Below are 26263 nucleotides of genomic sequence, written 5' to 3' on the forward strand. Positions count from 1 at the left end.
AATACAAGTTATTGAAGTTCAGATTTGGGTTCCTAGGATTTTTGAGATTTTGCAATGAAACTTAAACTTTAACTAAAAATTAAACATGCATAAAATAACAAATACCAAACTAAATTCAATAATCCACTCACACAAAAGCGAACTTGAGATTTTAGAAAGAGCATACCAAGCTTACCAATAAAACATAACTCAATCCAAAATTCATTCCAAATATAACATTAAATTAAAACTTAAACTTTAATATTAACCAAGCAAAAAAAAAAATTCCAAGATTTAAATTAAAACACACTCCAATTAACACAAATAACTTAAACAATTATTTAAAATAAAAGGGAGAATGAAGGAGAGAAAAAAAAAAAGAAAAAGAAAGATAAGCCTAACAATAACTAAAACAAAAACTAAACTTTTAATAATATATCCAGCCAAAATAAAATTTCAAATACAACTTTTTATTAAACAAATAAACTAAAGAAAGAGACTAGAAGAGAGAGAAAGATTCAATTTTGAACTAATTAACAATATTTAAATAACAAGAAAATTGATCTAATTTTTTTAATAATGAAAATAAATCCAGCAATTGTTTAAGATTCAAATAAAAAAAAAACAATAAGGAGAGAGAGAGAGAGAGAGAGAGAGAGAGAGAAAGCAAGTTGGCCGTATAGAGGGTTGCAACACAGCTGCCGCTGCTGTGCTCTGTGCACGGCTTGCTGCTGCCACGGCCTCCAAAGGCCCCCCAACGATGCTTCTTTCCAAGTTCCCCCACATTTTTAGCTTGCTGCATGTGGCTCTCACATGGTCACAACAAGCTCTTTTTTTTTTTTTTCTCATTTCTTTTTTTTTCTTTTTGTTTCCCAGCAAACATGCCCAAGTTTGACCATCTTAGAGCTCGTATCTCTCAAAACTCGAAACACAAAAGTCGTAGAGCTCTTTCTCAGCTTTCCTCAAAGATTTGAATTGTCTTGATTAGAGCTCGGACTAGAAAGTTATGCTCAGAATATGAAATAATGTCACTTTTAGCTTCCAATAATTGCCCTGCGATAAAAAAATACCAAAAATTCATAAATTACTTAATAAAATCCAAATATTATAAATAAGACACAATGTTAAATTATTGAGAATAATTAGGCATTTAACTAAAAATATAATTCTTAATGCATGAATTAAAACACCTAATTATGTATTTTAAGCACGTAATCACCCCCCAACTAACGTTTTGCTAGTCTCTAGAAAATAATGTGAATGAATTCTAGGGTGGTACCCACAAATACTAATTCCAACAAACTTGAAATGAATGCACATGTGACACAATCATACCATTTCACATATAGGAATATAACCAGATTACACAACAACTTGTTTATACATAATTCACATAACTCTGAAGCACGTCACTCATGCAAGTTTCATCATTATATAGTCATTAAGAAGAGTATACTCACATAAATTCAACTGGCAATTCAATTCAAAGTTAATGTAGTTATATAAATTTGAGTATAAATAGGTGACATCTCGAGGTATGTGTAATGTGTATGATTCGTTACACCCAGGATACCAGTGGACACCTACAGAACGATCGTTTTGACTCGGCCTCACTGGTATACCCTCAAAAACACTCAAAAAGGATGGGTTCACTCGTCATATGTGAGGAGAAGTGTCACGATCAAACATCCCATATATTGCAAGGAACAATGCTAAATGTATGGAGTGGACTAGTCTGAGAAGGATCAAGCCTATTTGTGAGGTGGTGGGCCCTTCACCCTAGCATCTTTTCACCTACTCGTCATATCCAATCAAGACCACCCTAGATCAACTTATTCACAAACCAGGCGTGAATACATCTGAGGCATTAAGCGGTTGAAGAACCTTCATATGTGGAGAACATGTGTTATGTCCCCGACTTTTTGTTGTATTTGTTTAGAGCAGGTATTAATTTTTCTTCATCTCGTTCTGGTGCATTTCTATTTCTTTTTTTTTTTTTTTCTTTTTTCTGCTCATTCTTTAGTTTTTATCTTTTCTTGGTCAATTAGGACAATCGTTACACTTCTTTTATTATCTTCATACCACCCATGTGAATTAAGCTCGAATAGTAGTCCATGAAATAAATCTATTTCTAGGAGTGACTCGACCTTCACATCTTGAGTAAGTTACAAGACCTAGGTTTCTATCTCGCTACTAGATGTCACCTTTAGGCTAGCAAGTCAAAAGCCAAGACTAGTGTGCAAAGAATATCCAGAAAAAAAAAAAAAAAAAAAAAAAGGAAAGTGAAAGTTGAGTTTCATGAACTCTGAGTTGACATCAAAACTCAAAAGAACGATAAATGGCTCAATAGTACCTCACAAAGCATCATAGTTGTCACGGGTGTTCTCTTAGTGCTCACAAGGAACCCTACGTGCTACGAATCACGTGAATGTGTATATTCATCCTCATGAAATACCATGTAAATACAAGAGTTTATATAGCCAGATTAATACGAATGAACTACCAATCAACCTTTATGGAGTTACAAAGCCATATAAAGAGAAACTACACATAAATAACTCGAGTGTGTAACTCTTAGGTTATATACAAGTATGTAAAGGGTATAAGTTAGTGTTAATCAAGGCCTAATCATCCATATTCAAATTTTTTTTCTTTTTTTTTTTGTAATGTCTCATCCCTCTCCCCCAATTAAAGTGGAACATTGTCCTCAATGTGAAAGCATAGAGGAAGTAAAGCGTACCTGGGTGAAGAAGTATAGGAAAATAAAAACTGAAACTAAGGAAAAATGTACTAGAAAATTAACTAAAAATGAAACAAGGTAAAAGAAAATGAAAAGAAAGGAAAGAAAAACATCATAGTCTATCTGGTGGAGGCTTTGGAGGAATTTCATCTGGTGGGTGCAGGTCTATAAATTGAACCAGTGAGTCTCCAAATTTGAGTCGCCATAATGAATCAGTCTTGTTACCTGCACGAAAGTTAACCTCAAATAAATCAATACATTATAAGGTACCAAACAAAACATCTGTAGATTGTCTTCCTTGTTTCAACAAGAAAGGATCTTTATTTAGTATATTTTCCAGGAAATTCACTTCTTTAAGAACCTTTCTTTAAGGTAAAGTTTTCAAAGCAGTTAACTTTGGTTCTTCAGAAGAATCAACATTAAAAATTTTACCTGGTTCCTTGATAGTTAAATTCTTACTAGTCTGCTCACCTGTTAGCTTTGGTGCAATCCCAAGAGAGGGGGTGAATTGGTATTGAAAAATTTTATCCCCATGGTCAATCCACTAAAAACAGTATTACATAAGCCTAAGGTCAATCTATGCAATCAATAAATAAACATACACGTGCAGTAAGGTAAAGTGCGGAAAAAGTAAATGATACACGCGATATGTTATCGCGATTCGGCCAAAGTGCCTACGTCCCCGCCTTAGCTAACAAGCACAAGGATTACCACTATAGGCTCACTTAACAAGTGGAGTGGCACCTAAACAACCGAGTCAATTAGCATAGGGCTGACCTCAACCTTTACAACCAGCTCAATTAACACAGGGCTAACCTCAACCTACACAATCCTTCCCTGGCTGGATTACTGCCTCCTCAGACCATGCTTGGAAATACAACAGTAATTTCTCAATCAAATGGTACAGTGATTATGCTTTCATGTAAAACAAATATGTACCCAATACGCACAGTATAATCAATACACTACCAAAAGATAGGATTTGATAAGCTCAGTGTAGTCTAAGTGTTTACTCTCAAATATCTATGCAAATATTGCAATTAGTGCGGGAGAGTGTAAATGATATGATCTTTGTGTCAAATAATGATTTCAATCACAATGCACAAATAAAGATCCTTAGCACACTTTAAATATCTCAACAAATATATTTTGTACAAATAAACTACAAGAGATATTCAGATTTAATTTATAAAATGATTTGATCTTTGTGTTCAATAAGATAAAATCAATCAAAGGATATTTCAACAAAGATATTTTTGCACATGCACAAATATCTCAACAAAATATTTCTTAAAGTAAATCACACGAGATATTTGAAATTGGTTTATAAAAATTATTAGATCTTCATATTAAAATAATGTTATCAATCAAGAGGTACACTAACAAAGATCTTCACAATCAAATATCCCAAAAGTATTTTTCTCATAAATAGGCACACGGGATATTTGAAAACAGTTCGTAAAAAAATATTTCACAAACTAAAAGTAATACGAACTCTTGAGTATTGCAATGATGATGCAAAACTCACAAGCTCTACGAAGTTTTCCTACAGAAGACTTATTAATGAAGTCTCCTAGAAAAACTCAAGCTTACTCTCGAATAAAATATATATCAATCAATTAGAACTAACGAGAGTGTAAGCTTAATTAGATACTCACAATAACACTCTTACTTAGTAAAGTTTGCAATGAGGATGAGTAAGAATGAAGAAATGAAGCTTGGATGTGAGAAATAGAGCTTTTGAAAATCAAAGAAAATTTGCTAATTGTTTTGCTAATCCTCTTGCTAAATTTTGCAAATGAAGGGGTATATATAGACTTCCCCAAAAATATAACCGTTCAGGACATGTAGGGAATTATTAAGATTATTTAAAAACATTTTAGCATAATTAACCTCGTTTAAAAATATTAACCACAGTAAAAAATATGGGGCAACCTGAGAGTACTGGTCGATTGAGATGAGTTCGGTTGACCGAGTTGCTTGAAGTTCGGTCGACAGGGCATTAAATAAACAATAAGTTCGGTCAACTGAACTTGTAAGTTCAAGGGTGATTTTTCCCTTTTTGCGCGGTTCGGTCGACTGGGGACATTTTGAACTATTTCAGTCAGTCAACCAAACCATTGAGTTCCCACACGTGGGAACTCGGTCAACCAGGGCATTGATATGTATTTTGTGCTCGGTCGACTAGATGGTCAATTAAGTTGACTCGTAGGGAGTTCAGTTGATCGGGTATAAATGAACTAAGTGAGTTCGATCGATCGGGCTATGGTCAATCTGTTGACCCAGCACCGGTTCGGTCGACGGGGAACATTTTGTACATGGGAGTACGGTCGACCGAACATGTAATTTTCATACATTTAGATTCTTTTCAATTTGTGCAAACACCCTAATCAAATGACCAAACATATACATGCATGAGTGAGTGTCTTAGGGTCATTTCTAGTTCCTTTTTAATTTTGAGGACACCAAAAAAATTCAGTGTCGGTCGATCGAAGGGTGTTCCCTAAGGTCCATCTATGATCTTGAGCTTATCCTCCCTACCATGCAGATAAGGCATTAATTATTACAGACCATTTTCCTATCTTACTATTACAGACCCAAATGAATGATTAAATTACAATACAATATGAAATAATTTTCAGGGTCTTCAGGTCTTCACTTCATGTGCCATGTGCGTGCACCATATGATACTTCTGATTGGTCCTGCACACAAACTCATCAAACATTAAATACAACAGACATTTGTTATTATCAAAACTGGGTGTGACCTATAAGGTCAACATCACCCACTTTATCGGGTGTACCCATCACCTTACCACTACGGGGATTTGCTTCAATATTGCACTCCTTGACATTTAATCTAGTAGGGAATGATGGTTCCACGACTGTTAGTATCTGAGAGTAAGGTACCACAGATAGGTACTCCTTACTAGTCTCGGTCTACACGTTAACTGACTTCTTCAATTCTGGGCTTGCTTCCTCTAATTTTTCTTTGACCTCATCTATCTCAGTTGTAACATCAGGTGTCAGGACAACTGTTGGTATGTCAATGAGTATCTCAGGTTAGGGAACTTCTTTTCCACTTCTCGAAGAAATAATGGCCTCCGCTGTCTTAAGAGAAACATTATGTATTTGTTGCTGTTGGTGTTGGTATTCTTGAGGATTAGGCTGAGGTTTTGCCGAAAATTCCCCTTTTTCTAAGATATTCAAGTGTGTGCTCATCTCATTAATGGTGTCCCATAATTCATTTATGGCCTAAGTGTACTAATTTTTAGTTATGACTTGAATCTGCATGAACTGCTGAAAAAAATCCTCAAGAGACTTCTCCGGTGGAGTAAGTGCTGCATTAGATTGAAATCCTGAAGGTGCATAGCTCTGAGAGATCTATTGTGGCTGATACTGATGTTGAAAGGCATCCCGATGATATAACAGCTGATAAAGGGGTGCATAGGACTCGGAAGGTTGATTTCAAAGTTACTCTGTACTATTCTCCTTTGCTATCTCCATAGCCTCCACTCTTTTGGTGAGTCCAGCCATACGTCCCTCAACATAAAAATCATCTTTCAATTCATACCACTTTCCACCATGTAATGCTCTTAATGGTTGAGCTGCAATTGGTCTTCTATCAATCCTAGTGTTCCACTGCTGAGCATAGTCAGCTAAATGATCCAGAAAATCCAATGCTTCATCAGGCTCCTTGTCGAAGAAATATCCTGAACACATAGTATGAACAAACTGTTTCGATTCAGGAATCAACATAGTGTAGAGATAGTTGACTAGGCGCCATGATAATCTTTCCTAACTTTCATGAAATGTCTCATCAACTCCTTGCATAAATCGACTGATCTATTTCTACAAAAATTGAGTTCTCTGTAAGGGAAAAAATTTATGCAAAAATTCGTTTTGCATATCAGACCAACAAAAGATAGAATTCGTCGTAAGAGAATTAAACCACTTCTTAACTTTGTCTTTCAATGAAAAAGGAAGTAGATGTAATCTAATTACCTGATTAGTAGCAGCCCTATCTATGAATGTAACACATGCAAGTTCAAAATTAGTTAAATGCTAATATGAATTTTCATTCTCCATCTTATAAAATTGAGATATCATAGATATCATTCCAGGCTTAATATTAAAGTTCTGTACATTCTCAAACTATATGATGCAAGATGGTTGTGTGATTCGTGTGGGCTACAAAAAATCAATAAGCATGCGTGGTGCAGGTGCAGCCATATTTTCTTCAAAAAAAAATTTTTCTTTTTTATTCTTTTTTTTTTCCTTTTCTTTTTCATGAGAAAAAATAGAATAACAAAAAAAACACTAATTTGAAACTAAAAGTGACATTCCCCAGCAACGATGTCAAAAACTTGACTCACTCGAAAAATGAGCAGTTTGGAAGTTATCCCAAGTTTAGGAGTTCAGTCGTGTAATACTTAACCCAAAGGTCAAATCGTCTCCTCAAGGAATGCGGTTTAATTCCAAATCTTCATGTAAATTTAAAAGAAATTAAGAAAATACAAGTTACTTAACACAGTTCAGATTCGAGTTCCTAGGATTTTTGAGATTTTGCAATGAAACTTAAACTTTAATTAAAAATTAAACATACATAAAATAACAAATATCAAACTAAATCCAATAATCCACTCACACAAAAACAAACTTGAGATTTTAGAAAGAGCAAACCGAGCTTACCAATAAAACATAATTCAACCCAAAATTCGTTCAAAAGATAACATTAAATAAAAACTTAAACTTTAATAATAACCAAGCAAAGATTTAAACTTCCAAGATTTAAATTAAAACACACTCCAATTAACACAAATAACTTAAACAAGTATTTGAAATAAAAGGGAGAATGAAGGAGAGAAAAAAGTAAAGAAAAGAAAGATAAGCCCAACAATAACTAAAACAAAAACTGAACTTTTAATAATATAAATAAACTAGCCAAAATAAAATTTCAACCACAACTTTTTGTTAAACAAATAAATTAAAGAAAGAGACCAGAAGAGAGAGAAAGATTCAATCTTGAACTAATTAACAATATTTAAATAACAAGAAAATTGAATTTAATTTTTTAATAATAAAAATAAATTCAACAATTGTTTAAGATTCAAATAAAAAAACAATAAGGAAAGAGAGAGAGAGAGAGAGAGAGAGAGAGAGAGCAAGCTGGTCATATGGAGGGTTGCAGCACAGCTTCCACTGCTGTGCTCTGCGCACGGCTTGCTGCTGCCATAACCTCCAAAGGTCCCCCAATGTTGTCTCCTTCCAAGTTCCCTTGCTAAAAGCTAAAAAAAAAAAAAAAAAACCTAGTAAGAAAACTACTTTTATTCTCACCCTCCTCCCCATTTTGACTTTTCAAAATCAATTAAAATGAAAAAGGAACTCCCAGCGCACAACCCCTAAGCCCACGTTTTCAGCTTGCTGCATGTGGCTCTCACGTGGTCGCATCAAGCTCTTTTTTTTTTTTTTTCTCTTCTCTTTTTTTTTTATTTACCAACGAACATGCCCGATTTTGACCATCCTAGAGCATGTATCTCTCAAAACTCAAAACATGAAAGTCGTAGTGCTCTTCCTCAGGTTTCTCCATAATTTTGAATAGTCTCAATCGGGGTTTGGACAAGAAAGTTACCCCCAAAATACAAAATAGTGTCACTTTTAGCTTCCAATAATTGCCCTGCAATAAAAAAATACAAAAAATTCATAAATTACTCAATAAAACCCAAATATTATAAATAGGACACAATGTAAATTATTGAGAATAATTAGACATTTAATTAAAAATATAATTCTTAATGCATGAATTAAAACACCTAATTACGCAATTTAAGCGTGTAATCAGACACTCCAAGCAATGTGGGAAACAAGGAAACTCACTCTAAAAACTCTATAAATACTCCTTTAACCTAATGAATTAAATCACCAAGCATACAATAAGCATTCAAGCACCCTACTTGCAATTTCTTCTAAAGATCACTCTTGCTCAAATCTTTGCACAACCGAAATGCTGAATTTCTAAGTTGCTGATCTATCCTACCTTTGAGTTCTGAGTTACTAAATCTCATCTTGAAAGAACTTGGTGAAATTCTTACTTGAGCTTCAATTGTATTTCATATTGATATTTAATTATTGAATGAAGTACATAGTATTTGAAACTATACTAATATGCTTTTTATGAGAGTATCATTGTACGCAACTAGTATTTCTTGTTTCTTGACGATTCTAGGTTGTTGGATCATTGATCAAGCGTGGGGTATCGTTTGGAGAGGTCTTGATCTAGCCTATTGAAGGAGTGACTGAGCGTGGCGTATCGCTTGGAGAGGTGTAGCTCTAGCCTATTGAAGGAGTGACTGAGTGTGGGGTATCACTTGGAGAGGCGTTGCTCTAGCCTATTGAAGGAGTGTGTAAGGTTTGTTCCACCCAGAAAAGAACGGTATAGTGGAATCCTTTGGTGGTATTGGATAAAGGCGAAGATGTAGGCTGAGGATAAGTCGAACCTTGTAAAAACTCCTCTCTCTCTCTCTCTCTCTCTCTCTCTCTCTATCTCTCTCTCTCTCTCTCTCTCACTCTCTTTTTCCCTTACTCTTTAAATTCTAGCATACTTATAAACTGCATGGATGTTTTAAATTTTATGATCATAAATAATACGTAGTTTGGAAATTAAATAAATTGAAGTTTAATTTATTTTTGGGATTGCGAAAATCGAAAGAAAGTACGTTGGTTGATCAATAATTTGTGGAAACCATAAGGACGTATGTTGATTGGTTAACACCCAAAGACTCTTTAACTAAAAGTTTATTTAAAGTCTAAGCTTTTGGAAAGAGTGTTGGATTTTAAATTGTGCATCATATTGAGAAATTAAATCCATCAATACAGGGCTTGAATCAAATCCATTAATACAAGGCTTTTAATCAGCAAGCATACATTCTCAATCTTTACCTTGAGTGCTGAATCTTGCAAAGCATTCATATTGAATCAATTTTGATAGTGCTGCAGTTCATATGTTAACTTGTGATTGGTAAATTGATTGGTTGATTAAGTTTTGTTTAATTTTATGGTTGTGGATTGAATAAAGAACTAAGTTTTTGTGTGATTTCTAAATCAATAAGAGGTTAAGAATTCACAAAAATAATTAAAAGAAGATTTAATAATCCAATTCACCCCTTTTCTTGGGACAACTCCTTAACTTTTAGAAACATATATCAACTAGTAGACCCTTAGAGCTTATACATTTGGATTTGTTTGGTCCTAGTAGAACTCAAAGTTTAGTAGGTAACCAATATGCCTTTGTTATAGTTGATGACTACTCTAGGTTTACTTGGGTATTGTTTTTAGCCTCCAAGGATGAAGCTTGTAATATGTTGATAATGTAACGAAAGATTAATAGTATTTAAATAATAATTAGGAGAGTGGAAATGGAAACAAGAAGTGAAGGTGGCAGTGGACGAGGTGACGTGGCTCGTTGATGAGGAAATACTGAGGGGATGATTTTGGGGTTTCTGAATTTCATTGACAAAGGGGAAAGTTCATCAACGAATTTTCTATTGACCTCGTCGACGAGGTGACGTGGCTCGTCGACGAAGGCCATAATTTAAATAGGCCTAAAATTCATTTTTGGCCGAAATTTCCTGCACAGAACTTCTCTTTCTCTTACCCTTTGGTTCCTCCTCCTTCTCTCTTCGATTTCGAGCCAGATTTTCGCCAATTCGAGGATCTGAAGCCACCATGACACTTCTGGGAAAGTTCTCTACAGATCTGCCGGAGCGGATCGTCGGTGAGGCTGAGGTGGAAACCATCCCAAATCCAGGGTAAGACTTTCTACTCAATATTTGAATTCTTGATAGTTGTAGAAAGCGTAGTATGCGTAGTAATACTAAACTTTAGTTCTGGGGAATGCTGTTTTCAAGGTGTTGAGTTGAGGAGCCCTGCAGGTGCAGGACATTTTTTTTTTTTTTGGGTTTTTCAAGAATCAGGTAAGGGGATAAAATAAGCTAGTATTTTAAGAAAAATATGTATATTGTTATAGCATTTGATTTCAAAAAAATAAATATATTTATATATGATTTATATATTTGGGAAAATACTATTAAAAATGATGGTATGTTGAATATGCAAAAAACCTATCAGTGTGGCATGAGTAGAATTTAATATGAAATACTGTTTCTAGGAATGTGTTAATGATACGGATTTTTATAATGGAAAACCGGCGTATAGGCCGAGATTTTTATATGTTTTGTCGGCGTACGGATCGTGCTATATGTATAATTGGCTAGCATACGGGCTGAGTTATGGATATATTTTGTCGGTATATGGGTCATGCTATGGATGTGATTTGCCAGCGTACGGGCTGAGCTATGGATATGTTTGCTAGTGTACGGGCCGAGTTATGGAAATGATTTGCTAGCGTACGGGGCTATGCTATCATTTGCCGACATACGGGCTGAGCTATGTTAAATGTGAAATACCGGCGTATGGGTTGATGATTTTTCATGATATACGTATATATGCAAAATGATATGATTGATATGATAATTAATGATACGAGATATCACAATTTCAGTATATGTTATATGATATCAAAACCTGGTTGGCTTGGTCTAGGCTAGCACTTGCACGGTACCGTTGCTATGTGTCTAAGGTTTTCATGATCATGATATTTGTGTTAACACCGCTGTACGGAGTGGTGTGAGATTGGATGGTCGATGTGGTTTTAAGAAGTGTGTGAGCGCCCCTAGTGTACGGACCAGGTCAGGTAGACCCATCAACCTTACAGGCTGTACTTTTGACTTAGCAGTGGTCGGCCAACCATTGTTAGGTCCCATAACCCAGTCATGTGGGGGTAATACATGACAACAGCCAGCTAACCTACCACGAATGTTTTTGTATTATTATTATATGAGATGATATATGTTTATGAAAATGCAGTATGTTCTGTCATTTTTTATGATATATATGTTTTCCAGATTTGACAAAACAGTTATTGAATATGTTCTGTATGGTATATGAATAACACAGGATACTCATGTTACCACATACTGGTATTAGTTTATTTCCCTTACTGAGAGGTGTCTCACCCCAAAATTTTATAAACTCTTCAGGAGCCCCAGATTGGAGAGCGGGAAAAGCCTCGCTGATCTAGCGTTGTTTGTTTGCCCTCTTTGAAGGGTAAGTTTTAGTAGGGACAGTTGGATTTTGTGGGAAATGTCTCTAGATCTTATTTTTGGGATGTATATGCTGGAATACAATGGAAATAGTGACTCTGGTATTAATGGTAATGTGATGGATGTTTTCGTATTTATAATATTGTGATTGTATGTTTCCTACTGCTTAGGCTTCCGTTATGTGTTCTGATGCATACCTGGTACCTACGGGTCCAGGTGGATTATGATCTGCTGAGTTGAGATTTGTGATATTGTATTTATTGAAAAAAAAAGTGGAAATTAAGCAGGTCATCACAGATAAATCTATGCAAGATGCTTCAAAATGAAAAAGGATATAATGTTTCAAACATAAGAAGTGATCAAGGAAGAGAATTCAACAACAAATATGTTGATAAATTTTGCAATGAACATGGAATTAATCATAATTTTGCAGCACCTAGAACTCCACAACAAAATAAAATTATTGAAAGAAAGAATAGAACACTTCAAGAAATGGCAAGAACAATGTTAATGAACATAATCTACCAAAATACTTTAAAGCTGAAGTTGTAAACACTGCATTTTATGTAATAAATAGAATTTCTGTAAGAACAAATTTGAATAAAATTCCCTACGAACTTTAGAAAGGTAGAAGGCCTAACATCTCCTACTTCCATGTCTTTGGTTGTAAATGCTATATATTGAATGATAAAGATGATTTAGGGAAATTCGATGCTAAAGCTGATAAAGAGATATTCCTAAGATATTCATTAAAAAGAAAAAGCCTATAGAATATACAGTAAAAGAACTCTTACAATCTTGGAATCAATTCATGTAACCTTTGATGAAGAAAGCCCTTTCAATAAACCAATAAAAATTGAAGAAGTACAAACTACTCAAAAACAAGAAGACATAGTCATAGTAGAAGCAAAAGAAGAAGAAAATGAAGAAAAACCAAATGATGTTGTTGAAAATACTGAACTACCAAAAGAATGGAAATATATAAGAAATCATCCAAAAGATCAAATAATAAGAGAACCATTGAGAGAAATAACTACAGGATCATCTTTGAAAAATTTATGCAATCACTATGCTTTCTTACCTCAAGATGAACCAAAGAATGTAGAAGAAGCTTTAAGTGAGGACTCATGGATAATTGCCATGCAAGAAGAATTAAATTAATTTGAAAGAAGTAAGTATGGAAATTAGTTCCCAAACCAAATAATCATTCAATTATAGGAACTAAATGGGTATTTAGAAATAAAAAGGATGAAAATTTTTAGCTTTGGTGTATTCCTAAGAGGGGGGTGAATTGGACTTTTAAAACTTATTCCTAGGTTAAACCAGATGTTAGCAGAATATCACAACCTATGGTATTTCTATGCAATCCCAAATGCGCAGATAAATATAATATGCGGAAATTTAAATCATGTGCATCATTCATACTATAACATACATGTGCGGTAAATATAAAGTGCGAAAATATAAACGTGAAAATATAAACAAACACACGACATGTTATCGGGGTTCGACCAATATTGCCTACGTCCCCATCCCAAGCTCCCAAGCCCGAGGATTCCTCTAATTCTCACTTAACGAGTGGAGCGGCACCGGTTACAACCAGGTCAATTAATGGGGCTGACCTCAACCTATACCTTACTAGGATGGTGCACTTAACGTTCCTAACCGGGTCTAAGTCGGGACTATTCAATAGGGCTAGTCTCCCTTTTTAGGCCCGTGCCTAGAATACAACAAATTTAACCAATAATTCGCATACACGGAAATACTTCTTACACTAAGCAGATATGGACCACTATAATCAACACACTTCCAAATGATAAGATATGATAATCTCAGTGTAGTCTTAATGTCTACTCTCAAAGATTAATGCAAATATGACAATCAGTTTGTGAGAGTGTACGTGAAAATATCTTTGTGTCAAAATAACAGTATCAATCACAATGCAGCAACAAAGATCTTAAGCACACTTCAAATATCCTCAACAAATATTTTTCTCACAATAAATCACAAGAGATATTTGAAGTTGATTTGTAAAATAGTATTTATCTTCAAGCACACTTTCAAATACCTTTAATAAATATTTTTCTAAAAATAAACCACACAAGATATTTGAAATTAGTTTGTAAAAATTATTTGATCTTTGTGTCAAGATGATATTATCAATCAAAAGGTACAATAACAAAGATCTTCAGCACGCAAGCAAATATCTCAAAATATTTCTCAGAGATAAGCATAAAAGATATTTTAAAATGGTTTGTAAAAAAAAAAAATTTATTTCACAAACTAAAAGCAATACGAACTCTTGAGTATTGCAATAAATATGCGAAACTCAGAAACTCTAAGAAATTTTCCTATGAAAGGCTTATTTACGAAGCACCCTAGAAAAACTAGAAGCTTACTCTCAAAGAAAAATTAATCTCAATCAAAATGAGCAAGTGAGAGTTTAAGCTTGGTGAGATGAATACAAGAGAACTCTTACAAAGAAGTATTTGCGATATGAATGAGTAAGAGGAGTAGTATATGGCTTGAATATGAGATTTTGGCTTTTTGAAAATCAGAGGATATTTGCTAATTATAATTACTAATCTCACACTATTTTTTGCAAATGAGGGGGTATATATAGACACCCCTTAATTTTTGACTGGTTGGGACATGTTTGTCATTTTTTTTTTTTGGAAATGTTTAAGTGAGGTTAATAAAATTTTAATAATGTTTTAATCTCGATAATTTGTGCCAACCTGAGAGCATCGGTTGACCAAAATTGAGGTTCAATTGACCAAGTGGTTGTGTTCAGTTGACTGAGAGAAATTTGAACTGTAAGGATGGTCGACCGGACTTGAAAGTTTCAAAATCGATTTTCCAAATCCGCGCGGTTTGGTCGACTGGATCAATTTGAACTAGCAAGTTCGGTTGACCAGGCGATTGGGGCTTCTCCTGAGGATGTTCGGTCGACCAGAACGTTGGAGTTCATTTTTTGGTCGATCGACCAAAGAGTCAATTGTTGACCTCAGGGAGGTTCGGTCGACTAAGGCGTTACCCATATATTTTTAGTCGGTTGGCTGAGGGGTCAAACCGTTGACCCGGTGAAGGTTTGGTTTACCAAACTGTATGAACTTGGCAAGGTTTAGTCGACCATGCTATGGTCAAAATGTTGACCTCTGACTGGTTCGATCGACCAGATGCCTTTATACATTTTGGTTCAGTCGATCGAACATGCATTTTCAATGTATTTCGGTTCTAATCCCCTTATACATTAACCCTATTCATATAAGCACATTTTTTTATGTATGCATGTGGGTCCTAAGGTCATTCTAGGTCTTTTTGAGCATATACCCTATAAATTTGGCATCGGTCAACCGAAGGGTGATCCCTAAGGTTCATCTATGGTCTTGAGCTTATCTATTCTACCATGCAGGTAAGACATTAATTATTAAAAACCATTTCCTATGTTACTATTATAGACCCAAAATGATAAATATAAATTATAATAAACAAATATGTATATATGTCGGGTCTTCATAATTCTTCAAGTTGCTACATGCAATCAATGTGATCCAGCTTAGTATGATCCTGCACACAAACTTGAAAGTCATCAAATACCAGAGTATTTGTCATTATCAAAACTGGGAATGACCCATAGGGTCAACAAAAATGGAATAGTAGTTAGAAATAAAGCTAGACTTGTTTCTAAAGGATATAACTAAGAAGAAGGAATAGATTATGATGAAACATTTGCTCCCGTAGTTAGAATGGAAGCAATTAGGATGCTCTTACCTTATGTGTCTCACAAGGAATTTAAATTATATCAAATAGATGTAAAGAGTGCATTTTTAAATGGTTATATTAATGAAGAAGTATATGTAGAACAACCACCTGGCTTTGAGGAGATACGAAAACATGAATATGTGTACCAACTAACTAAGGCCCTATATGGTTTGAAACAAGCCCTTAGGGCTTAATATGAAAGACTTAGTGCATTCCTACTAGATAAAGGAGTTTCTAGAGGTAAGGTTGATAGTACTTTGTTCATCAAATCTAAGAAAGATGACATGCTCATAATCCAAATTTATGTAGATGATATTATTTTTGGCTCAACAAATGATAATCTATGTAAAGAATTTGCTAAATGTATACAAAAGGAATTTGAAATGAGCATGATGGGAGAGTTGAACTGCTTCCTAGGATTACAAATCAAACAAGCAAAAAATGGAACTTTTATAAGTCAATCCAAATACATAAAAGATATGCTTAAGAAATTTGATATGGAAAGTAGTAAACCCATAGGTACTCCCATGAGTACTTCAATAAGTTTTGATAAAGATGAAAAAGGGAAACCAATAGATATGAAATACTATAGAGGCATGATAGGAAGTTTGCTATACTTGACAGCTAGTAGGTCTAATATAAGGTTTAGTGTTTGCATGTGTGAACATTTTCAATCAGCACCTAAAGAATCACATCAAATAGTTGTAAAAATAATCCTAAGATATTTTATAGGAACAATCGATTTAGAACTTTGGTATCCTAAGGACACTGGATTCGAAATGATTAGCTATTCGGATGCCGACTATGCAAGATGTAAGATTGATAGAAAAAGCACAAGTGAAACTTGTCATTTTCTAGGACAATCTCTAGTGTCTTGGTTTTTCAAGAAACAAAACTCTGTAACTTTATCCACAGCAGAAGTTGAGTATGTAGTAACTGGAAGTTGTTGTGCACAAATTTTATACATGAAACAACAATTAAAGGACAACAATTTAGAATATCCCACCATTCCAGTTAAGTGTGATAACACCAATGCTATAAACATTTCTAAAAATCCTATATCACACTCAAGAACAAAACACATTGATATAAGACACGACTTTCTAAGAGATAATGTTCAAAAAGAAGACATCATACTTGAATTTATAAACACAAATGATCAATGGGCGGATATCTTTACAAAACCCCTCTCTGAAGAAAGATTTATATCTATTAGAAGAGAACTTGGGTTGTTACATAGCAGGGAAGTGATTTAGGTAGGTTTCATATTGAGCAAAATGAGAAAACAAAAAAAAATAAAAATAAAAATTAGGGACTTCAGGCGACTAAGCACTGTAGACAGGAGGCTCAGACTCCTGAACCAGGAGACGTCAGGCGACTGAGGTGCTACTACCTGTTGAGATTCCAATTCTATGAATCTTCAAGTGACTGAACTTAATCTTCAGGTGCTTGAAGTTGTAGGATCTATATATTAAACACACGAAAACTCTAACTTCAGGCTACTGGATCTTGCTCCATCACTCACCCAAAATTCCACCCCTTCGTCTTCCTTGCGTCTTCACTCAAAACCCTTCGAATCAAAGCTTCAAACACCTTCTCCTACTCTCTTTCTCTCAGATTCTAGGGATCCATTCTCCACAATGATGCCTAGAACTAAGACCATGGCAAAATGAGGATCCTCCTCTGGAAGGAACAATAACAATATCGAGCAACGGCTAGTCACTCCCCACTCAAAGCATCGTTATTGTTCTACTCTCCGTTCTATAGACCCCATCTTTGGTAAGGTTATCGACACCACCTTTTTCGATTCCGAATTCCCTGAAATACTGCCTATGTTTTGAAATATCGGTTGGAAAAATTTTGTTGTTTATCAAGTCAAAGGCATGTACCCCAACCTTTTTAAAATCTTTTATGCCAACATGATTTCTGGAGAAAGTGTTATCACTACTAAGGCTAGAGGCAAGAAATAGTTTTAACTCCTCAAATTCTAGCTCCCATTTTGCATATCACCCTAGGAGAATTCGAATGTCCTACCTTTGCTCAATCCTGGATTCTAGAGAAATGCTTCACACCTTAAGAGTTTTTGTCTCTAATTATAGTAAATGAACCCGTATAGTTTGGTCATCCACCCATGTATAAACAATTGAAACTCCAAGCCCAAATTCTTTATAAAATCATTTCCAATAACATCCTACCTAAGGCCAGTTCTTATGATCATCTTTCCTACATTGACTACTTCATCTTATGGTGCTTTGTAAAGGGAAAGAAGCTTGATCTCTCCAGCCTCATTTTGAAATGGACGTGGGCTAAGTTGGAAGCCACTCGTGTCACACTTCCTTATGGAGGTGTGTTGAACCTTATTTTTGCTCAACTTGATATCACCACACCTTCTGAGTTATTCATAAAACATACCCGATATGTCCTCTTCACCTCCACCACCCTCAAGCAGATGGACTATGAAAAACACAATCAGGGTTGGTTCTTGAAAGGAGGCAGACCTCAAAGAGCACCAATAACTGTTTCTCCTCCTCCACCAACTCAAGACCAAGGACCTCCTGCTGATACACCTTCTTGGTTCATTCCCTTTCATTATGAATTCTCCACTTCCAGCAAAGACATGAGATTAGGACTTCAATCCCTTCGAGAGGATGTATATTCACTTCATGCTACCTATTCGTCCCTTGATCAGCACCTCACTCATATTGAGAAGTATCAAGCGAGCTCATCCCATGGTGATCCTATGGACACTAGTTTTGCTCCTCGGAGTGATGATGAATAATCAGAGGAAGGCAGTGAGGATGGTGATAAAGAGGAAGGTGATGAAGAGGAAGGAGATGAAGAAGAAGCTGAAGAGGAAGATGAAGATGATGATAACTGATTTAGCTTGACATTTTGTGATGTGTGAAGCACTCTGTATTAGCTATGTTTTATGTTGATTTGTTTTCAGTTTGGCTTGTACTCTCTATTCCTTGTGACTTTTTGTAATATGACGATGCATGACTATTCTTTTAATGTACCAAACCACTTTGTATCTCTACCACTAGACTCTTTTTGAATGATGTCAAAGGGGGAGATATTTTGAGCAAACATGAATCAAAAATAAGAATATAGCGAATATATAAAGCATATAAAAACTTAGCATATAGCAAGGGGGAGTAAAAGCTAGAATGAGCATGACAACTTAATAAAAGCATATATGATAACATGAGCACTTTTTTTTTTTTTTTTTTTTGGTGACTTAGCATATATGATGACATGAGCACTTTTTGATTGTGACTTATTTTTGAACTTACTCATACTTGAATTCATCATTTTTCATTTGTTAAAAAGGCATGCTTATTGAAAGGGGGAGCCTCTTTCAAAGGATCTCTCATCTTTACTCCTTATTTGTCATCATTAAAAAGGGGGAGATTGTTGGCCTACTATGACTTGTGAATCTCGTATTGATGATAATAAATGAAGGTTGATTTGACATATGTTGTTAAGTGATGATGTTTCAGGAATGCTTAATTGACAAAGTTCAAAAAGGTCAAAGGAAATGCAAGTTCAAAGATCACCAAGGACCATAAAGCCACACTTATCTTCAAAGTGATCCAAAGGAAGCTCAAGTAAACCAAAATGATCAAAGCTTATGGAAACCTTAAAGCTGACTTAAGCTTAAGTCTAAGAGGATTCAAAGTAAAGACACCGTGAAGACTTCAAGCTTAGAGTGATTAAGGCTTTAGGATGAACTTTGTAAGTACTTCATATTCAAATATCATGTGAAATGGTTTGAAGCACTTTAGCATTTGTCTTAGAATTAGAGACCTTGTTTTAAAACTCCGGAAAATATTTTTATAAAGTAACAAAACAAGAGAGCTAAGTGTTTTTTGAAAAATAACCTAAACAAAAGAAAATTTGTCAGTTCAAGCGACTAAAGTGTAACCTCAGGCGCCTGAAGATTTTCCTGATGAATTTCTGAAGAGGCAGTTTAACCTCAGGCGACTGACCCTTGTCACCTTAAGCGCCTGACCTTGTTTTCAATTCAAAAATTTTAATTTTAAAGAATTTCAGGCGATTGACCTCGTGACTTCAGGCGTCTGAACACTGTTAATGACTATATTTTTTAAAATTTTTAAAATTAAAAATTAAGTTTCTTGTTCTCCAAATTTTGTAAAAATTGGAGAAATACTCCAAGTAAACTTGGGCAACATGAATTAACTTCTCTAAGCCTATAAATACATGTTTTCACAAATCAAACATAGACCAAGCAATTGAAAATCTCTCTTAAAGCGAAAAGTTCTCTTGTTCTCTCAAAGCTCTTTCTTGCTCACTCTTGCAAACTGAGAATTGCTGAAATTCTTAAGTGCTGATCATTCTTATCTGAGCCATACAATCTGAAATACTGATTTCTATTTAGAGAAATATTCCGGTGATATTGTTCTTGAGCTTCAATACTGTTTCATTTGATATTTGTTATTGAAGTATATAACAATTTCAATTGTACTAACCAACTCTGTTTGAGAGCATTCTTTGTACAAAAAAATTGTTTCTTGTTTCTTGTTTCTTAATGGTTCAGGTGATTGGATCGTTGTAACCGAGTGTGAGGTATCGCTTGGAGAGGGGGCTCCACCCTAAAGGAGGGCTGTAATTGGTTTGTTCCACTCGGAAGGGAACGAGTTAGTGGAATCCTTAGGTGGTCTTGCCTAAAGCGAGGATGTAGGCTGGGGATAAGCCAAACCTCATAAAAAATCTCAGTCTCACTCTCTCTACCCTTTTCTATTTAAATTTCAGCATACATACAAATTGTGTTTCAAAGTGCAGGGTTGTTGAAAAACTGAGATTAAGAAGACCTTTTAATCTAAGAAAGTACATTGGTTAATATTTTGTGGAAACCTTTAAGGGAGTACATTGATTAATCACTTGCGAAAATCTTGATTAAAAGAAGTGCTTAAAAATCATACATACAGGGCTATAAGTTGAAAATTGGCAAACGCTGAAAATAAGGAAAGTGCTGCAAGCTTTCTCAAAATTTTTTTTCTTGGTTAAGTATTGTGGTTGATTGATTGGTTACTATTTGTGCTTGTGATTGGTATTTGGTTTATGTTTGAATTGTGGTTGATTTAAAATTAAGTCATTCTTTTGTGTTTGCTTAAATATACAAAAAGTTGAAAATTTGTTATAACACTTAAAAGAATTTTTATAAACCCAATTCACCACCCCCCCCCCCCCTCTTGGGATAAAACCTTGAATTTCAATTGTTTGGGAAAAAAATGACTATCAATAGTTACCCCTTTTTACTAATATTTTAGGATAAAATGTTAGAAAAAGATAGAGTTGTAATTTTTTAATCAAACTCCACAAATAAATGTATTGATTCAACTAATCGCTTGTTCTAATCGTTACTTTAATTAGAACTAAGTTAAAGTCACCAAATTCATCCATGAACTCTTCTAATTTACTTCACTATTGTCGTACACTTTAAAAATTACATTATTGATAAACAATTTGCTGAACATTCTAAAGTTCTAGGATTTGATTTAAAAATGAGTCAGAAAGTTAAGGACCATTAAAAGTTAGGTAAGAACAAAGCATACACAAAATCACTGTTGATTGCTTTGAAAACACTTCACTATCCCTTCTAAGTTATCAAAGAACTACAACACCAGAATTAAATTTTAAGGATAACACCTCTTCCTTTTAAAACTATCCTTGTTATATGATCTTTGAAATATCTTAAAAAATTTACCCAATGTCAAAAAGCTCAACTTTTCAAAAGAGTAATCAACATAAATTTTAATTGACTTTAATTCTTTGTAATTCAAACCAAAGTGACAATTTTAAATCTCATTGAAAACTTATATTTATGATTGTTTGGACTGAATCTATCATCTCATTCGATAGGCTTCCTACATACCCTTACTAAGGGATCAAGTCCAATCATAGTTCCAGAGTAGCCTGGGAAATGAAATTTCTTAAATATCTTCTTCTTTTTTCTTTATTTCATCCTCTTCTTCTTCTTATTCTTATTATTTTAAGGATAACACCTCTTCCTTTTAAAACTATCCTTGTTGCATTATCTTTGAAATACCTTAAAAAATCTACCCAGCGTCAAAAAGCTCAACTTTTTAAAAGAGTAATCAACTTAAATCTTAATTGAATTTAATCCTTTATAATTCAAACCAAAGTGACAAGTTTCAATCTCATTGAAAACTTATATTTATGATTGTTTGGACTAAATCTATTATCTCATTTGATAGGCAGCCTACATACCCTTACCACGGGATCAAGTCCTCCTTTTCTCCTTTTTTCTCTTTTTTTTTTTTCTTTTTTCTTTTATTATTTATTTATTTTCTTTTTTCAAAAGGATCATCTTTCCCTAAATGTAAAATTTACCAGAAAATTATTAATGGAATAAAAAGAAACTTGAACTTTATTGATTGTAAAATGGTAATTACATCACTTTGAAATACAAAGCTTAGAGTATATTACTAGACTTGAAGGATAAAATTTCTTGATTATATTAGAATTGATAGGTTGTGTAAAATTATCATTGTCCATGTTAGCAAAAATCACAACTACTCTTGAGGAAAACTTCTTCACTGCATAGGACACTTCACAGTTCGGAGTAAATTTTCCCCTAGGATCATTTTATTAGTTGGAATCTTTTTCAAGACCAAATATCCTTTCTTGAAATTCTCAGGATGAACTTTTTTATTGTAATATCTTGCTACCTTTTATTGGTATAATTGTCCATAGTGTATTGCTTTCAACATTTTCTTGTCGATAAAATTCAACTAATATAGCTTATTCATACCCATTCAGCTTCTATCAATTTGGATTCCATGAGAATTCTGAGAGATGGTATTCCCACGTCTATTGGTACCATAACATTCATTCCATTTGCCAAAGAATGTGGAGTTGCTCTTGTTGAACTCCTAAAAAATGTTCGATAGGCATACAATGCAAATGGCAACATCTCATGCCAATCCTTATAAGTGACTATCATCTTCTCCAATATCTTTTTTAACATTCTTATATGCAACTTCAATAACTTTGAACGTTGAGGTGTAGTCCCAAGAGGGGGGGGGGGTGAATTGGGTTATAAAAATTTTCTTTTAATACCTTTTATGAATTCTTAACCTCTTGATGTTTTAACAATTACACAGTAAAGTTTTATTTACTTATTCAATCCACAAACCAAAACACAACACAAGTAATGAAAAACTTAAATAATCACTCAACAACTTAAAGTAAACAACCAAAGATATCAAACCAAAATGAAGTATGCAGCTCTTTAGCACTTTTAGCATTTGCAACCCTGTGAATGTATGAGTTTGTTTCCAAGCCCTTGTTTGCACTTCTCTTAACAAAAATTTCCGCAAACGATTAAACAACGTACTCCCTTTTGGGTTTCCGCAAAAGTTTAATCAAAACGTACTTTCTTTTATTAAGAGTCTTCTTTGTAATCTCAGTTTTTCTTCTTAGCTACTTGCACTTTGTGTACACACAGCACAATATATATAGATGCTAAAAATAAAGAGTAGGGAAAGAGAGACACCAAGATTTTTATGAGGTTCGGCTTATCCCTAGCCTACATCCTCACCTTTGGTCAATACCACCAAAGGATTCCACTAGAGTACTCATTTTCGAGCAGAGCAAACCGTTTACAAGCGATACCCCACACTCAATCACTCCTTCACTAGGTTAGAGCAATACCTTTCCAAGAGATGCCCCTCACTTGGTACAACGATCCAACAACCTGGAATCGTTAAAGAACTACAAGAGACAAGAAAAAAGATAGTGTACAAGTCACTCTCACATAGAGTTGATTAGTATAATTTAAAAGCACTTAATATACTTTAATATTTAAATATCAAAGGAAATAGAATGAAGCTTAAGAATAAATTCACCAAGTTCCTTCTCAAGATGAGAATCAGCTATTGGAACTCAAAGTATGATGTTTCAGCAATTCAGTTGTGCAAAAATTTGAACAAGAGAGAGCAGCAAGATAGCAAGATGGCTTTTAGCTTATGAACATATTTTTCAATTCTTGGTGTAATTTGATTTGTAAAACCATGTATTTATAGGCTTAAAAAAGTTATTGTGTGTTTCCTAAGATTACTTGGAGTATCTTCCAAGTTTTTAGAAAATTTAGGGCACAAGAAACCTTTATTTGGATTTTAAAAAATCTAAAAAAATTAGTTGTTAACAGTGTTCAGTAGACTGAAGTGTCGGGTTTAGTCTTCTGAAGTTTCTTAAATATTAAAAATTTTAGTCTAGACACAGGGTCAGACGACTGAACTAAGGGTTCAGTCTTCTGAGGGTGTACTATCTCTTTTGAGTTTCAGAAAAAAAATCTTCAGTAGACTGAACTAATTCTTCATTCTTTTGAAGAAATTCTTCAGTAGAATGAACAAAAACTTTAGTCTTTTGAGGTGACTCTTCAGACTTCTGGTAGTCAACCTCAGTCGTCTGGGCAGATTATTTTCTGTTTTTTTTTTCGGTTTTAGTTTTTAAAAACATTTTTGCTCTCTTGCTTTGATTTCTCATAAAACATTTTCTGGGGTTTTAAATAAGGTCTCTAAGTCAATAAATAACCCTAGAAGAGCTTCAAAATATTTCATAAGATATTTAAACATGAAGTACTAACAACAATGGTCTTAAAGTCTAAAACTCTAATCTTCAAGCCTTTCCAATGTATTTTGCTTTATGTCCCATTTGACTTGAGCTTGAGTTGGCTTTAAGTTTCGACTTGCACATTACCCATGTTGGTGTTGTTGATCTTGAGCCTCCCATTGATTTTCTTTTGAGCTTTGTCTTTCCTGAAATATCGTCATTCTAACAAACACATATTAAATCATCTTTTATTTGTTATCATTAAAACAAGATTGAAAAGTCATGTTAGGCCAACAAACTTCATTCATATTAGGATGGTATGTAGAAGAATTGTCATGCTTGATTTTGAATTTCTGGCACAAGTCCTTCATCATCTTATTTTGTTCAAATTTTTAGCATTGTCTGAGATGATTTACTCTCAAATACCATATCTATAGATTAATGCTTTCTTTATGAACTTGACTACCACCTTTCTAGTGATTCTTGCATATGATGCAACTTCAACCCACTTTATAAAGTAATCTATAGCTACCAAGATAAAACAACATCCATTTGATGCCTTAGGTGGAATCAGTCCAATCAAATCTACGCCCTACATTGAGAACGACCAAGGGGCTATCATAGAATGTAATGGAAAAGGTGGAGCCTTCAAAATTTATGTAAAACTTGTAGCATCTTCTCACATAATCCACACAATAAATCTCTATAGTGGTCCATTAATAACCAATTTTGAGAATCCTTTTTGCCAACATGTGTCCATCTGGGTTAGTAAAAGCCATGTCCTTCTTCTATGATATGCGTTGCTTCTTTTGCATCAACACATCTTAATAAAGTCATATTCAAACTTGTTTATACATAGTCTCCCCATTGAGATAGAATCTCATTGCTACTTGTCAAATAGTCCTTCTGTTATTATCTGATGTATATAAGAGATATTGTTGATTCTGCAAATACTGCTTATGTCATAGTATAATGGCTTCCCATATACTTCTTCATCAATAAACATGCAATAAGTTGGATCATTTTGCACATCCACACTTAATGGTTAAGTCTTTTTTATTAGTGATTTTCCAAAGTAGCTAATGCATCTACGAATTTATTCTCTGTTCATGAAGATGCTCAAAAGGATATAAATCTAAATTGTCAAACAAACTTCTCCATAAAATTTTGAAAAGAAATCAACTTTTGATCTTTTTGTAGACACTTAATTTTATTCAAATTGAAATTAATTGAAAAATATGGCATGATAATTGAGCAAACAAGGATAATTGAAGTCTCTCTCCTCTTAGAAGACCTTTATTTGTGTAATCTCAATTTGGGTGGCTTAATTGCACCTTTTCATGATTTAATTGAGACTTAATTATGTTAATTGAGGAGTTATTCTAGAATGAGATATGATTCTTTTTGTGGATAAGCTAAAGCTTGTTGTCGAAAACCATTTTAGGACAAGGAAGGGGTTTCCTTGTTCTAAAAGGGCATTTTTAGAAATGGAATGCTAGGGCTAGCTCCATTACTTTTCCATAAGTAGGAAGCTATAGCTCTTGTCCAAAACAAAAAGGAGGACACATGTTGAGCACAAGAGGAGTGTGCATTCAAAGGGAGGCCAAGATAGAGTTAGAGAGAAGAGAAGAAAGGAAAAGAAAGAGAGCAAGGAAGAAGATTGGAGGGAAGAAGTTTGAAGATAGAATATTCAAGCTAGAGGAAGAAAAAAAAGGTTGCTTAGAGATAAAAAGAGCAAGGTAAATCCCTAATCTTCATATTTAGTTGCATGATTTTATGAGTTTTGGTATGCATAGATGATTAGGTAGTGAAATTAAGATGTATTACCAAGAGGGGGTGAATTAGGTAATTAAAAAAAAATTATTTATGGAATTTCATATTACTTTAACTCTTATTTATTTTAAATTTTCACAACCAATCAATCGCAAAATTTAAACAGCGACCATACTATACCAATCAGGAATTGTAGATATGAATATGAATATGAAGTCTGAGATTACAATACAAAATCAAGCTTCAA

Source organism: Malania oleifera, chromosome 2, assembly GCF_029873635.1.
Source record: "Malania oleifera isolate guangnan ecotype guangnan chromosome 2, ASM2987363v1, whole genome shotgun sequence".
Classification (NCBI taxonomy): domain Eukaryota; kingdom Viridiplantae; phylum Streptophyta; class Magnoliopsida; order Santalales; family Ximeniaceae; genus Malania; species Malania oleifera.